The sequence below is a fragment of the Protopterus annectens genome, chromosome 1.part1, assembly GCF_019279795.1.
Source record: "Protopterus annectens isolate FY-2018-M chromosome 1.part1, PAN1.0, whole genome shotgun sequence".
In the NCBI taxonomy this organism is placed as follows: domain Eukaryota; kingdom Metazoa; phylum Chordata; order Ceratodontiformes; family Protopteridae; genus Protopterus; species Protopterus annectens.
The window spans coordinates 1,923,743,806-1,923,760,290 of record NC_056726.1 but is presented as its reverse complement, the minus strand read 5'-3'; positions in this window follow the sequence as shown (position 1 = coordinate 1,923,760,290).

Sequence of the window (16,485 nt, the reverse complement as noted above, 5' to 3'; positions counted from 1 at the left end):
AAATGTTTTGAGTTTATAAGCATGTTATTTAATTAGAACAGCTGTCATAGTATGCTTATGCCTAGTGCATTTTACCCAGCTAACCTAAATTATGATAGAAATGTAGGTATTATCGCAACCACTTTTCCCACGAAGAAGAATTTGGCTGTTATTCCTCTTCCAGTGCCATAAGCAATATCACAGAACACTACTTAACATCTGAGATAACCTTTTTCAGGATAACATACATACCTTTGCGACAACATATCAGACAGTTTAGATAATCCTTTGCAGGTTATGCAGGTTAACATCCATACTTTCTCAAAAACATAACAAATTATTGCAGGTTGTAAATGTGGTTGCGATAATACGTAAGTACCCTATCTACTATTACACACTATAGCCTGCAGTACTTATCGCAAGCACAACAGAGTTTACCTAATATTAGAGTGTCAACCAGTGCTCTTAAGGTGGATGACATCAGCAGGCCTGTAGAGTGGGGCAATGGAGAGGCCAGCAGCTTGTCACAGGGCCATAAAATGCAGAACTATTGCACAGAGATCACCCATATTTGATGCTCCTAGTGCTGTATGGAGATATATTCACAAATACACACACACACACAGTTAGTTGATGTGACATTAGAACCCCTAGCTATCTACTATTACACACTATAGCTTGTAGTACGTTTTGCATGTGCCACAGAATACATCTGTTGTTTATGTTATTGCAGGCATAGTACTTGTGGAGTACACAAGGTAGCCTGCCCACGGCATGTGTTGAACCATTGTACAGTATAACACCTACTCACCTGTGTCTGTCTAAAAGGTGACATTCCACAGGTGCAGGGGTCTGTGGGTGAGTGGATTATGTACTGTCACAGACTTGGTTTGGTTCCTTTGGGCAATTGTTTTGATGTGTGATTGCAGATAACCTCAGCATTCTGAGGGTATGCAGAGAAATCCATACATCCCCACATCTATGTATATATATATATATATATATATATATATATATATATATATATATATACACATATATATAGATATATATATAATGTGTATAGCAGGGATGTATCTATACATTTGCTGTGTGAGTACATTATGTATATGACGTCTGTAGAGATATGTAAAAAGTATATGTATCATTGTATCATTGTACTATATATAGCTATATATATATGTGTGTGTGTGTGTGTGTGTGTGTGTGTGTGTGGTATATATATATATATATATATATATATATATATATATATATATATATATATATATGTCTCAATATCAGTATTATATGTATTTGGGGTACATACTGATCGATACCATAAGCATGTGAGAGGGGGATAGGGTCAGACAGATGTGTAGAGGTAGCTGTCTGTATGCACCGATGTATTATCACATAGCAGGTCTTTGTGGGGAAAAGGCAACAAAATTGCACTCAAGTTGGCTAAGTGTAGGGGCATGCCAGTGGGACTGTCAGTACTTACCAGGTTATTTCAGACCAGAGCTACCTGCACTCCAGGCTGGGATTTTGTGTGCTACAGATATTGCCAGCTGCACCTGCTTCCACAGTACAGCACTTCCCTGACATTGTCCATGACATTCCTTGGCTGTGTGCTGTAATTAATATGTGACAGGGGTACATGATATGACACCTCATACAGGATGACAGTCTGCATATGTCTCAACTTCTTACAGCAGGAAATATGAACAAAGCCATTAATAAAAGTGGGACAAAGGCCCAAAAATATGGACAATTTTTTTCATATTGCACTTACAAATGTAGGTGATAGAATAACAGGTTTTGCTTTAGCATGAATTTTCTAAAGGGTATGATGTCTGAAACTCAAATGCCAGTCATTAATTTATAACTTCAGTCTTTAATGATGTGCCACTCATTTCCCAGAAAACAACAATTTTATGAACAACATATCAAATATATGAGGCAATATTATGTACAGTTAAGAGGTATGCCTCTCGCTGTACATGTTTTTTCATAATGTCCAGCATTTCACCCCATATGTATGACCTGTTCCTTATACATTTGTGGTGCTCCTGTAAAGTGTTGTATAAGGCAGTCAATGAATAGTACTAACTACAGACAAACATTGAGTGTATTTCTTAATATCCTTCAGATATGCTGTACTCATGCAACACATTCATGATAATGCCCTGGGCATTGTACATGACATGGCAGTTGATGGAGTGATATCCCTTGTGGTTGATGTAGATTCTCCTCTGCTCACCAGGTGGTGCCTTGATGTGTACATGAGTGAACTCTTTGGCACCCAGTACCTCAGGGTAGTGTGCTACATGGTAGAAGTGTTGCATACTGCTGGCCCTTGCCTCAGGGGTGAGGGGGAAATAAATGTGCTCACTGGCATGTGGTAGCATGGCATCCAGGAACTGGTGGAGTACCCAGGATGCTGTTGCCTGTGAGACCCCCATCATGTCCCCATTGGTCTTTGGAAAGTAGTTGCATCTCATATCCTAAGAGTGACATATACCTTTATTTCCAGTGGGATGGGTTCCCCCTCTGTTGGCTATGGGTCTGAGTTGGGGTCAGTAGAGCTCAGTGAGTTCTTGAAGTATGTCCATGTCCACCCTGTAGTGCTCTACAATCTGTACAATCTCCATCTCATGTAGATCCTGGAAGGTTATCCTGGGCCTGAACACTCTTCTCCTTCTCAGTCTAGGCCTATATTCAGCAGTAGCAGCACCAGCATTGAACTCAGCATCTAGCACATACATATGTTGCAGAGCATTCCTTCAGTTAAAGCTCCCAAGTCTGTACTCCACTGGTGCTGAGTATGGGGGTGAAATTAGATTGTAGGGTGTATGCAACCTTTATGGTGCTCTGCTTTAAATACAGCTTATGTGATTGGCCACCTATGATGCATTCCACCTGTCAAGTATGTCATTAAGGACTGTTAATGGCTCTAGTTTAAGTGATACAAAGGTCATCAGTAATTAAGATATTATTGCCATTTTCAGCCAATTTTTTTAACAGTTTTCCTCACTCAGCACAACACGCACTGTAAAGGTAAACAGTGCTCAACACTCTGTGTTCACTTCCCCATGAAAGTTCACACTCAGCATGGCAGTGCACCATGCAAACATACCCTGATTATTAAAAAAAATAAAATTATTTTAAATTATTTTCCATAGAGTTTTGGACACATGGTGGATAGTTTCTGCTATGCTACTTCTGGCCATCTCCCTGCCCTTTTTTGACCCCCGCTGTTGTTTTTAATTCCTGTACATGGAATTTTTCTATGTATACTACCAATACCAACATGAGAGTCTGTAGGACTGCACATCTTCTCCCTGGATTGCTCCACCTCCCTCATTTGCATGCAGTTCACTTACTTAGGGTGATTTGCATGCCACAGATACTTCCATGTAGGTGCTCTCATGAGCGCCACTTAGCACCGTTTACTGGATTGCACACCTGCTTATTTTCATGTAAGCAGTGTGCCACTATGCCTACATAGAAAAAAAGTCCATGTAGGGTTTATCAAATCCCCCCTTTTTGTTTTACAATTATTATAATGTCATCTATATATGTTAATAGCACTGGAGTTCTTAACCCTTCAGGTGTTATATACCCTGAATCCTTCATTTTGTAATTTATTTCACATGCTATCACATTCATAACTAATGCAAAGAGTATACAACTCACTGTCTGTCCCTGTCTTACACCACTCTTCATATGCACTGCGATGATGTGAGGTATTGCCAGCTATGCCAGAAGAAGTAGGGCAGTGAATGTGTAACATATGCCAGCATAGCTACATGGAGTTTTGTAAAGGATAACATGTCATTTGTATGTCAAACTGATTTGTACAGGCGCTTGTGTTGAAAATGTATCTGTAAAGCTGCTTGTGTTAAAATGTACCAACAGTGGGTCCTGCTGGATAGGAAAGAAATACACCTTTATGTCAGACTGTATTGTAACTGCTGAAATGAATATATTGTAATGGGATACTGGAAGAGAAAAGGCTAATCTCAGTCCAGCTAATTTTGAAAAGTAGTCTGCAATAAATTACTTTGTTTAGGCCATAAAAATTGTATCTTACAGTTCTGATTGCAGCCATAGACAAAATGTCTGTGAAAACCAGGAGTGGGAATCCTACTGTATTGTCCATAGGGGTGAACTAATTTCTACCCTGGAAGGGTAGAAGTTTTTGAAATGATTTTGTACCTTTCTGATGCTATAACACATCCTAGCAAATCTGTATGTGTGTGTATTATGACACATATGTGATAGATTCTGTTTCCATTTTTAGTAAAGAGGATATTGTGTGAACCAGAGCCAGATGACCAGATGTGTGTGCTGTCATTCTCTCATTCTGTAAGCCAGCTATGAAATGATGCTTTAATACTAGATGAGGCAGAAGTCTCAGGGCAGTCTGTTTTTGAAACATGACAAAGAAAGACCACTCACCTACATCATCTTGCCTTGCTCTAGTAAGTGAACTAGGGGCAGCAATGTTTCATATCAGTCAGGAAAATATAGTGAGACTAGTTAAGTATTGTTTTCCTCTATATGTGTGAATCTTTCCATCTGTGTTATTTTTAATACTTCCTGTGATTGAAACTCTTGTGTTTATTGTAAAGAGCCATTTAGTACTTCCATGTTCTTTTATTATTTATCATTAAATATATTTAACCTTTTCATTGTGACTGTTTTTTAGAGAATATTTTAACCTTTGAGCGTACTTATATTTATTTGGTGATACTGTGGCCACTTCTGAAAGCCTCGCTGCATTGGTTAAACACTACCATTTGTATTAGAATTAATTTTACTCTGTATAATTGGGTACCCCTGTAAGAGCCCTAGAGTAGCTGGCTTTGGAGTGTTCTGGTGGCAGTATCTACCTTATAGTCTGGGCAGAAGGGGCAAAGCTGGTAAATCTGTGCCAGCCTTTCCCAGGTGTGTCTCAAAGAGTGTGTGTATCAGCTACTTGGAGCAGGCATACAGAGCACTGGTTTCGCAGAGAGGGTAGTGATAGACTTGGTTTGGAACACTTGGATGAGGACCCAACTCTACAGCTGTGTCCGTGGGTAGTATTATTTGAGGTCTGGAGACAGACAGACAGAGAGAGAGGGAAATCAAGTCCCAGGACAGTGTGTTCTCTATGCTCTTAAGGGAAATTGTGCTTGGTGCAGAGAGCTGCATCTGGAAATACTGCATGTATCTATTTTTTCTTCAAAGTGAACATCCCTCACCCATGTCAGTTGTGTTGAATGAGGCTCCTTGATTACTGGCCCAGAGGAAGGGCATCACATGTACCTCTTGGCTTAACCAGACATTTCCAAGTATTTCTACTTTACTATTACTATACGCTGAGATACATAATTTCATAACTTTTTCACTTATATTTTTTTCTCTCATTATTACTAATTATTTCATGCCCAGTTGCATCAAATGCCTTATGGATGACTCCTGTCATGTTTTTCACTTATTCTTTTCTATAAGTATCATCCATAATTTCTTTATCATTAATAAATATTGGCATCCCTTCTCTTTTATGCTATACATACTATCTTACGTATTTTCCATTTTAGTTTAAAATCTCTTTTGTATTATAGGTTCATAGGTTCATAGGTTTATACTAGGCTTTCTGCCCTAAAGCATTTATAAGCCTAGCCCAAAGTTATGTGGCTTACGCCACCCCTTATGTTAGAAATAATGTGCCCATTAGTTTGTTGTGCCTCTGTCCAGCAGTGAAACAGAGATGATTCCCGGAGTAAACCTACGATCTCCCATCCACCGGTCAAGATTTCTCTTGAACAGAGCCAGCGAGGTGCTCTGCCTCACATGGACTGGGATTTTATTCCACAGCATGGGGAGTCTCTGGATAATAAATCTATCCCTCCAGCACGTCCTATTTATATCCGTGCTAAGGTTTAAGTCACTTGCTCTAGTGGTTCTGGTGGATTTGGATTTTTTGAGGTGGAGCATGTCCATTAATTCCGGGTTGGTCATGGCCTTGTATGTCAGGCACAGGTCACCTCTGAGCAGACGGTATGCAACTGAATAGAGTTGGAGTTTCTTCAGTCTGGCAGTATATGACAGGTTTTGGAGTCCCTTTATCCTTTTGGTGAGGAACTTTTGGGGTCTCTCCAATTGCTGCAGGTGTCGGGTGAGATACATCCCGAACAGGGCATTGTACTCGATCATTGGTCTGATAAGTGAAGAGTACAGGGGAACAATGACCTCACTTGATCTAGATGTGAATCCCTTCATGATCAGATGGGCGATGTAGAAGGTCTTTCCAACCACTTTAGCAACGTGAGTGTCAAATGAGAGGCCACTGTCAACCTGGGTACCCAGGTCCCTGATAACCTCTTCTGTGCTTAGTGGGTTGCCATCTATATGGTAGCTTGGGGTTACCTTGTTTTTCCCGAAGGGTATGACTATACACTTTTTTGCGTTTAACTTCAGACCATGGCTCTGGCACCAGCTATCAGTTTCCGTGAGACCCCTCTGAAGGATGTCTGTGTCCGATGTACTATCCACTATGGCACCCTGTTTGCAGTCATCCGCAAACTTTGTCAGCCATAGTCCTCCTATGTTTGCCTGTACTTCTGAGAAGTAGATGCTGAACAATAGGGGGCCAAGGACTGAGCCCTGTGGGACACCACATGTAACCGGCTTGGAGTTTGACATGGCTCCAGCAACTCTAACCCTGTGGGTTCTGTCCTTTAGCCAGTTTGCAACCCATCTTGTGACATATGGGTTTACATTTAAGCTGGTAAGTTTCTCTATGATACCCGAGTGGGGTATTGTGTCGAAAGCTTTTGCAAGGTCAAGGTAGGCTGTATGGACTGCCTTTCCCTCATCAATGGCCTTGGTAACTGTTTCGAAGAAGTTTCACCAAGTTCAAAAGGCAAGATCTGCCCTTGACAAAGCCAAACTGGGTTGGGTCCAAGCTCTGCAAGTCCCCTATGTCCTTGTTTATGAGTTCCATTATGATCCTCTCCATAGCTTTGCAGACCAGGCTTGTTAAGCTTATGGGGAGGTAATTACCAGGGTCCGTAGAGGCACCGCCTTTGTGGAGTGGGACCACAGTTGCTGTACGCCACTCCTTGGGCACATGTCCTGTGGTAAGGCTAAGATTAAACAGCTGCCTTATGTGCGGGTTTAGTTCTTCATTGAGTTCATGTAGCACACAGCCGGGGACACCATCCAGTCCCATTGATGCTGTGTTTTTAGCTTTAGAGAGAGCAGCTTTCACCTGCACATTTGAGATGTCTGGGAGGCTACACTCTGTTGGGATAGTTATCTCTCCTTTTGGGGGGGAGAGGGGGGTGAAGTTTGCGCTGAACCTGTCTGCCAGTATGTTGGCAATGTCTGTGGGTTCAGTGATTTTTGTATCATTTTGGACTAATTCTGAGCATATCTGGGAGTTTCCACCCAGGTTTCTGACATAGCTGAAGAAGGCCTTATGATTGTCTTTTGAATCTATGGCAATTTTTTTCTCTTAAGTTGGCCTTGGATGATTTTATGAGGGATCGTAGTTTCTTGCTAGTACTGATCAAAGATGCCGTCCCTTTTTGGGATTTTGCTCTATCATGTAATAGCTTTCTCCTCTTATTGTAAAGTTTGTTTATGGCTGGGGTCCACCAGACTGGACGTTTGCCCTTGGTGGAAAGAGTCTTGGTTTTATTTGGGATTGCCTGATCCATGCAGTCCTGAAGGTGTTCATAGAAGGCATTTGTAAGGGCTTCCGCAGATTGGGTTGTGGCTTCCATTGGCTCGGGGGCCTTGAAGGATACCACACCTGTCTTGAGTAGTGTAAAGTTTGCTTTAGAGAAGTTCTTCACTGTGGTCTTTTTTGTTTGGGGTGGGGGCGGGATGTGGATTTCTAGTACGATTAGTTTATGATCTGATCTCACCAAAGAGGGATATACTTCCGATGTGGAGCATTTTGTCGCCATGTTTGTGATGATGAGATCTAGTATATTTTCTCCTCTTGTGGGGACGGTGACTAGTTGTTCCATGGCATTTGAATTTATGAACTCCAGGAACCTTTGGGCTAGAAAGTTGGGGCTTGAGTAATGTTTCCAGTCTATATTCGGGTAGTTGAAATCACCCAATATGATGGTGTTTGGTGATACATTTATACCTCCAGTGTCTTCAGGAAGGCTGTGTGGGTTTCCTGAGTTTGAGAGGGTGGCCTGTAGCATGCTACAAATTGTAGAGCAGTTTTGCCTATGGTTAATTGCACCTGGATGGTTTCCGATGCTTCGTGCATAGCCACCAACCTGGAGGTGTGGGTATCCTTGATGAATATGGATACACCCCCTCCTTTTGTGGTATGGTCTGGGTTTTGGGGCCGGAACGCATGATATGAGGTAAAACCTGATAGTGCCGAAGTGTTCTCAGGAGCCTTGAACCAGGTTTCAGTCACAGCACAGACATCGATGTTCTCCATACTGAGAAGGGCCTCAAGTGCGTGCATTTTGAGATTTAGACTTCTGGCATTGAGCAGCATTACCCTTAGTTTCTTCCCGTTTTTGTTTTCTAGGGTGGTAGGTTTAGAATTTGAGCCTTGCCTAAAAAAGGCACTATGGGGGTGGCAAGAGCCTTAGCCAATATCCGGAATCCCAGGGGTGACAGGTGCAAGCCGTCCCTTGCAGCGTGGCTTGTCAAGTATGTCATCCCAAGCAGACAGACACTGGATCCCCTTTGAATGACACCAGAAATTAAGCCAATTGTTAAAGCTGATCATCTTGTCACTATATTGTGGCATCATTCGTGGTGAAGGAATGATACTGCTCAGGGTCAGGGTCATACCTGCCTGGGCTACATAATCAGAGAGCTCCTCTATGTCTCTTTTCATGTAGTCCAGGGAGGTACGTCTCAGGTCGTTCACACCAGCATGGACAATGACTGTGTCATACTTGTACTTGCTGTGGAGGGACCTGAGTGCTTGTGTTATGTGGCGGATTCTAGCGCCCGATAGGCAGCTTACCATGACCTTCTCCTTGTTCAATCTGGTGAGTGGAACGTCACGGTGTCTGACTATGGAGTCACCTATGACAAGTATGTTTGGTGTTGTATTTGACCTTAAGGGCAGTGACTGCTTTGCACACTGATTTTGTTTTTTATGTGTTGTTTGTGTGGTGTCTTGAGTTTGCAGTTGCTTGGGTGTCTGCTTTGGAGGCCTTTGCTGTTTAGATAAATTTTTACTCAGAGCCTCTGAGTATGTCTTAGTGTGTTTATGTGTTTGATTCAGTGGTGTGGTTGAGTTATACGAGACTTGTATTGCTGTGTGTGTAGTTGCCTTCTCCTCCTGCCTGGTCTTGCCAGTCCTGAGTTGAGAGAGCTCAGCCTCCAGTTTGGCTAAACAGCTGCATCTCTCGCAAGTGTTAGTGTTATGTAGGAGGAGGAGAGGGTTGTCCGTGTACATGAGGCAATTGTAACATTGCCTCAGAATTCCCAGATGCACCAACTGGGCAGGAGAGGACGCCAGCATCTGACCCTTCGACATGCTAGAAAGAATTATGAGTTGGTATGAGACAGAAAAGTAGAGGGCTTAGCAGGGAAGTGGGCACTCCTTGGGGGTTTTGCAAGTGATGGATTTGTAAAATATAGGAGTGCTTGACCTGCAAAGAAAATGCTTATAAGACAAGGGATATGCTTTTAAGACAAGTGCTGAGCTTTTTGAGAAGAAAAAGCAATTAGGAACAAGTGCTGTGCTTTTTAGTGAAGGTGTAAACTGTTTAGGTTCCTAACAGAGCAGTTCTAAGGGAAAAATTGAAGAACAGACTTTATGGAGCCAGAAAAAGTTTAACCTTGTTAAACCGGCGCTGCCCGATGCTGCTCTAGTGGAAACTCCGTGCTAAATCGCGCTACAGCACGTTAAGGCGTGCTTGATAGCAGGGGCTGGAAAGAAGCAGGAATAGACCCAAAACGGACAATAAAACTACAGTTTCAAGTCAGTAACCACTCCTACGGGGGGTAGGGAAGGCTGCTCAATGTTATTCACTGCCACTGATCAACAGAGAGACCTTCTTTTAGCCCAAGCAAAAATGGCCTCACAGAAACTTACAAACAGTTCAGGGAACAGCAAGCCTGTAAATGAACTTTTTTAAATCTCAGAAAAGTGGGAAAAAAGCAAGATTTTTTTTGTTTTTGTTTTTTTCAGAGATAGCAGAGGTTCACAGGTAATATCAAGTTATAACAGTGCAGTAAATGACCCCACACAAGAGTGCTAGGTCAAGGACAGAAAATATGCAAGTTTTGAGAAAAAAACGATTTAAAATTAAGTGCAAACAGGAAATTCAGTAAACAACTTTTGGTTGTGCTCTAAATACAGCTACTAATGCAGAAATCAATTTAACAAGCCAGAAAATGCTCAAACTAGGCAGCTATGCAGAAAAACTTAGCAAATAAACAGAGAAAAAATACTTAAAATCTCAAAAGTGGCTCCCTTCTTCTCTCAGCATTTTCTCCTCTTGGTTTGTGCTTCACCAACAGCCAACAAGCCTGAAAAGATGCCAAAACCACGAGGCAACTAGGTTTTAAGAGAGGAAGATGAAGGAGTTTTGGAAATGGCCCCTGTTGGCCAATAAAACTACAGTTTCAAGTCAGTAACCACTCCTACGGGGGGCAGGGAAGGCTGCTCAATGTTATTCACTGCCACTGATCAACAGAGAGACCTTCCTTTAGCCCAAGCAAAAATGGCCTCACAGAAACTTACAAACAGTTCAGGAAACAGCAAGCCTGTAACTGAACTTTTTTAAATCTCAGAAAAGTGGGAAAAAAGCAAGATTTTTTTTTTTTTTTTTTTTTTTTTTCAGAGATAGCAGAGGCTCACAGGTAATATCAAGTTATAACAGTGCAGTAAATGACCCCACACAAGAGTGCTAGGTCAAGGACAGAAAATATGCAAGTTTTGAGAAAAAAACAATTTAAAATTAAGTGCAAACAGGAAATTCAGTAAACAACTGTTGGTTGTGCTCTAAACACAGCTACTAATGCAGAAATCAAGTTTAACAAGCCAGAAAATGCTCAAACTAGGCAGCTATACAGAAAAACTTAGCAAATAAACAGAAATCTTATAATCATTGTTATTCAATATTATCAGTCCACAGCTTTTGATTGTCTATCTTCCTTCCTCTGTATGAATTTAAGTGTTCCATTGCACAATTCTTTATGTATAAAAACTTCATTTAACCCTTCATTCAAAATCTTTAAAAATATACATATTTTTGTGACTCCCTTACATTTTTTCACATTTTATACCCTATTCCATCTGGTCCTAGAGCTGAATCTATATTTACTTGCCCTAATACTTTATCTAGCTCATTTAAAGAAATCTCCTTTTCCGACTCTTTATTCTCTTTTTCTGTTAACTTGTTTTGCTCTCCATATTTTTTATTCACTCCATTTTTTCTTTAAACATTTCTTGTACATATTTTATTACATTATTCATAATCTTTTCCTGAGTTCTTTCTATTATTCCTTTTACATTTTTATTTCTTTTATTATACTACCATCTTCCTTTACTAATCTGCTTAATTAACTCAATACCTCTTTTTCCTTGTAAAAATATATTTTATTATATAACAATTATTGTATTTTTTTCTTGATTTCTATCATATAATTCTTTCTTTTTGTCAAAATATTTTCTATCATTAGGTTCTAAATCTTGAAACTCATCATTACATGTTCTTTTATATTTTTCTTTCTCTACTTTTCTCATACCATATTACCTTTGTGAAAAACATTTTTATAGTTTTCCTTAAATATCATCTACCATTCAAACTAATTTTTATAAAATGTTGTCATAATAATATGATCTTACCATAACTGTTTTATTGATCTCCTTCCTTCTTCAGTCCATGTTTTCTCATTATCCTTTCTATTTCTTTGTTTATGTTTATATATTCATTGTTTTTCTTTATTCCTAGCCATATTAGAATATGCTCAGAAGCTTCAGCTAGCTCTCCTTCACCTATAATTAAACCTTCTGATAATATACAATAATCAATTTCCATTCTAAGCATACCCTTTTTGTAAGTCAATGTGTTTGTCCCAAATTTATAAGTTACCACATAGGTTCATAGGTTCATAGGTTCATACTAGGCTATCTGCCCTAGGGCATGTATAAGCCTAGCCAGAGTGTGTTTAGCTTTCACCACCCATTTTAAATTAATTTTGCTATGCCCTTTTTTGAGGTTAGTATACTGTGCCTCTGTCTAACAGTGACACAGAAGTGATACCCAGAGTAAACCTATGATCCCCCATCCACTCATCAAGATACCTCTTAAAGAGAGTCAACGAGGGACTCTACCTAACCTGGACTGGGATTTTATTCCAGAGTGAAGGGAGCCTCTGGGTTATGAATCTGTCCCTCAAGCATGTCCTATTTATTTCAGTGCTGAGGTTCAAGTCTCTCGAGCGCGTAGCTCGATGGGATTTGGATTTTCTGAGGTGCAGCATGTCCATTAATTCCGGGTTGGACATGGCTTTATACATCAGGCACAGATCGCCTCTGAGCAGGCGGTATGCCACTAAGTAGAGCTGGAGTCTCTTTAACCGGGCAGCATATGGCATCTGTTTGAGCCCTTTGATCCTCTTGGTGAGGTACTTTTGGGGTCTTTCCAATTGCTGCAGGTGTCTGGTAAGGTACATCCCAAAAGGGGCATTGTACTCAATTATGGGCCTGATGAGGGATGAGTAAAGAGGCACGATGACCTCCCCTGATCTAGATGTGAATCCCTTCAAGATTAGGTGGGCTATATAAAATGTTTTTCTAACCACTTTGGCCACGTGGTTGTCAAATGAGAGATTGCTATCAACTTGGGTCCCCAGATCCCTATTTACTTCTTCTGTACTTAATGGATTACTACCTATGTGGTAATTTGTGGGCTCTTTATTTTTGCCAAAGGGGATGACTATACACTTTTTGGTGTTTAGCTTGAAGCCATGGCTCTGTTACCAGTTGTCTGTTTCTATGAGGCCCTTTTGGAGGATGCTTGTGTCGGCTGGAGAGTCGATTATAGCACCCAGTTTGCAGTCATCTGCGAACTTGGTCAACCACAGTCCTTCCGTGTTGGCCTGTACCTCCAAGAAATATATACCGAACAGGAGAGGTCCCAGGACTGAGCCTTGTGGGATGCCACTTGTAACTGGTTTGGAGTCTGACATGGCTCCAGCAATTCTAACCATGTGGGTTCTGTCCTTGAGCCAGTTTGCAACCCATCTAGTGACATAGGGGTATATATTTAAGCTGGTGAGCTTATCTATAATGCCTGAGTGGGGTTTTGTATCAAAGGCTTTTGCGAGGTCCAGGTAGGGTGTGTGGACCACCTTCCCCTTCGTCAATGGCCTTGGTGACTGTTTCAAAGAAATCAAACAGGTTTAAGAGGCAGGATCTGCCCTTAACAAAGCCGAACTGGGTAGGATCCAGTGTCTGTAGGTCCCCAATATCTTTTTTTATGAGGTCCATAATGATCCTTTTCATAGCTTTGCAGACCAAGCTAGTCAGGCTTATGGGGCGATAGTTTCCAGGATCCATTGAGGCACCACCTTTGTGGAGAGGGACCACTGTTGCTATACGCCACTCTTTGGGTACATATCCTGTGGTAAGGCTGAGAATGAACAGTAGTTTTATGTTTGAGTTTAGCTCTTCTTGGAGTTCATGTAGGACGCAGCCCGGGACACCGTCTGGTCCCATTGATGCTGTGTTTTTTGCTTTGGAGAGAGCGGCTCTTACCTGAGCATCTGAGATGTCAGGGGGGCAGCACTCTGCTGGGATAGATATTTGCCCTTTTGGTGGGGAGGGTTTGCGCTGAACCTGTCAGCTAGGATGTTGGCAATGCCTGTGGGTTCGGTGTATTTTTTGTCATTTTGGACTAATTCTGAGCATATCTGGGAATTCCCACCCAGGTTCCTAACATAACTAAAGAAAGCCTTGTGATTATCCTTAGTGTCCTGTGCAATTTTTCTCTCAAAGCTGGCCTTAGACGATTTTATGAGTGCCCGTAGTTTTTTGCTAACACTGATCAGAGATGCCTTCCCTTTTGGGATTTTGCTCTATCATGTAGTAGCTTCCTCCTTCTATTGTTTAGTTTTTTATGGCTGGGGTCCACCAGACAGGACGCCTGCCTTTGGAGGATTGGGTCTTGGTTTTATTTGGGATTGCATGATCCATGCATTCCTGAAGGTGTTCATAGAATGCGTTTATAAAGGATTCTGCGGTCTTTGCCGTATTTTCCACAGGCCCGGGGGCTTTGAAGGATTCCACCTCGGTTTTGAGGAGTGTGAAATTTGCTTTAGAGAAGTTTTTCACTGTGGTTTTCTGGGCAGGGGGTGGGATCGGGATGTGAATATCCAGTGAGATTAGTTTATGGTCTGATCTTACCAGTGAGGATACACTTCTGGTCTGGAGCATAGAGTCCCCATGTTGGTGATGATCAGGTCCAGTATGTTTTCCCCTCTTATGGGAGTGGTAACAAGTTGTTCCATAGCATTTGAGTTTATAAATTCTAGGAACCTTTGAGCTAGGGTGTTGGAGCTAGAGTAATGCTCCCAGTGTATGTTTGGGTAGTTGAAGTCGCCCAATATAATGGTGTTTGGAGAGACCTTCATATTTTCCAGTGTTCTCAGAAAGGCTGAGTGGGGTTCCTGGGTTTGAGAGGGTGGTCTGTAGCAGGCTATAAACTGGAAGACAGTTTTACCCACTGTTAGTTGCACATGGATAGTCTCTGATGCTTTGTGCTGTGCCACCAACCTGGAGGTGTGGGTATCTTTGACGAATATTGATACTCCCCCTCCTTTTCTGGTTCGGTCCAAGTTTGGGGGCTGAAAAGCATGGTATAAGATATAATCTGGTAGTGCTGGGGTGCTCTCGGGAGCCTTGAACCAGGTTTCTGTTACTGCACAGATATCAATGTTCTCCATTCTAAGGAGAGTTTTGAGTGCATGCATCTTGAGGTTTAGACTTCTGGCGTTGAGTAGCATTACTCTTAGTTTCTTATCCCTTGTGATACCTATGGAGGTGGGTTTGTCTTTTGAGAAAAGTAAAATGAAAACACACAAGAGCGAGTCCGCTCAAATGTACTTGCACCCAACACCACAGCCCCTGACATTGTAAACCCACATCACAGTTATAAAAAGTAAAACATTAATTTTATTTTTTTTTAATTCCCGAAATAGCTGCCCGTAATTGCGCGTGTGTGCGCGGGTGTGCCCATTGCTTAGCTGCAGTTAGCAATTCCAACATGGAAGAGCATAAGAAAGAATGTTTATACAAACCACACAAGTAGCAATAGCGTAATGGTAGAGCGTTCGCACAAAGAGAAGGCATTCACGGTTCGAGTCCCACCACTCCCCTTCTTATTTGTATTTTAAATCAGTATATGAAATAATACCTGACATATATGATTAAAATATTAGTAAAAAGCAGTGAAATGGCCTATGTATCAGTGAACAAAATATATATTTTTAAAGGATCCTGATATATAATTGCCCGCAGTTAAGCAGAGCTTTATCCAGCGCAATAGAGTTTTCCATAGCTAAATAGCGCTTCACCCAGCGCAATAGAGTTGCCCATAGATAAATAGCACTTTACCCAGTGCAATAGAGTTGCCAATAGTTAAATAGTGATGTACCCAGCGCAATAGAGGTGCCCATAGCTAAATAGCTCTTTAATCAGCGCAATCTGTTTGGGCAGACTTACGTGCTGTGCCAACCAGGGCACCGTAGGGCAACGTGGAGCAACGTAGAGCAAAGTTATTTAAACACAGCCACACCCCCTAGCCTGTCTGGACTGTATTAAAATAAAATGAATGACAAGGCTCGAACCCAGGACTTTGTGCACCATAATCAAAGTACTGAGCCACTAAGCCATGACACCTTAGGAGAAACAGCCACTGTTAACATACATATACTTAGAAATGGTAGATTAACCATTACTAAGCAGGTCTGCAGTCAGCCGAGAATTTTCAAAAACAGCCAATCACAAAAAAGTGTGGGAAATGCGGCATATTTAAGCCCCATAGGCGTAAATACTCACCATAACTGATTGTAGCTCACATCTGCAGTTAGAATGGCTGGTGCTTGAGAGGGTACATGCTTCCGAGTGCAATGTTGGAGCATCGAGGGGTCGAAATACATGGTTTGGCTCCTTGTACACCATCATGAGTCAAGACTCCTGCAGGGCCAGTTCCAAGGGATGGAGTACAAGGCAGAGGCTTGGAACCGGTTAGCTCATGACCTCACCAGTGTCACAGGCATTCCTTGGACTGGTGAGCAGGTCCATCACCACCATGCAGACCTGAAGAGATGGAAGCAGGACCCCCTGAACCAATGGATACAGGAGGCCCGTGGGATGTAAGATGCCGACAACTGAGTAGGTAGCCATGGAATGCAGTATGTAAGAATTGATAATTGATTCTGTATAATGGATAGGTATGCATCAATATCCCTTCATTTACTTCACAGCTGCAGGTGACCGTGCTGCGAATCAGCAAGCCTATGCAGATAGGC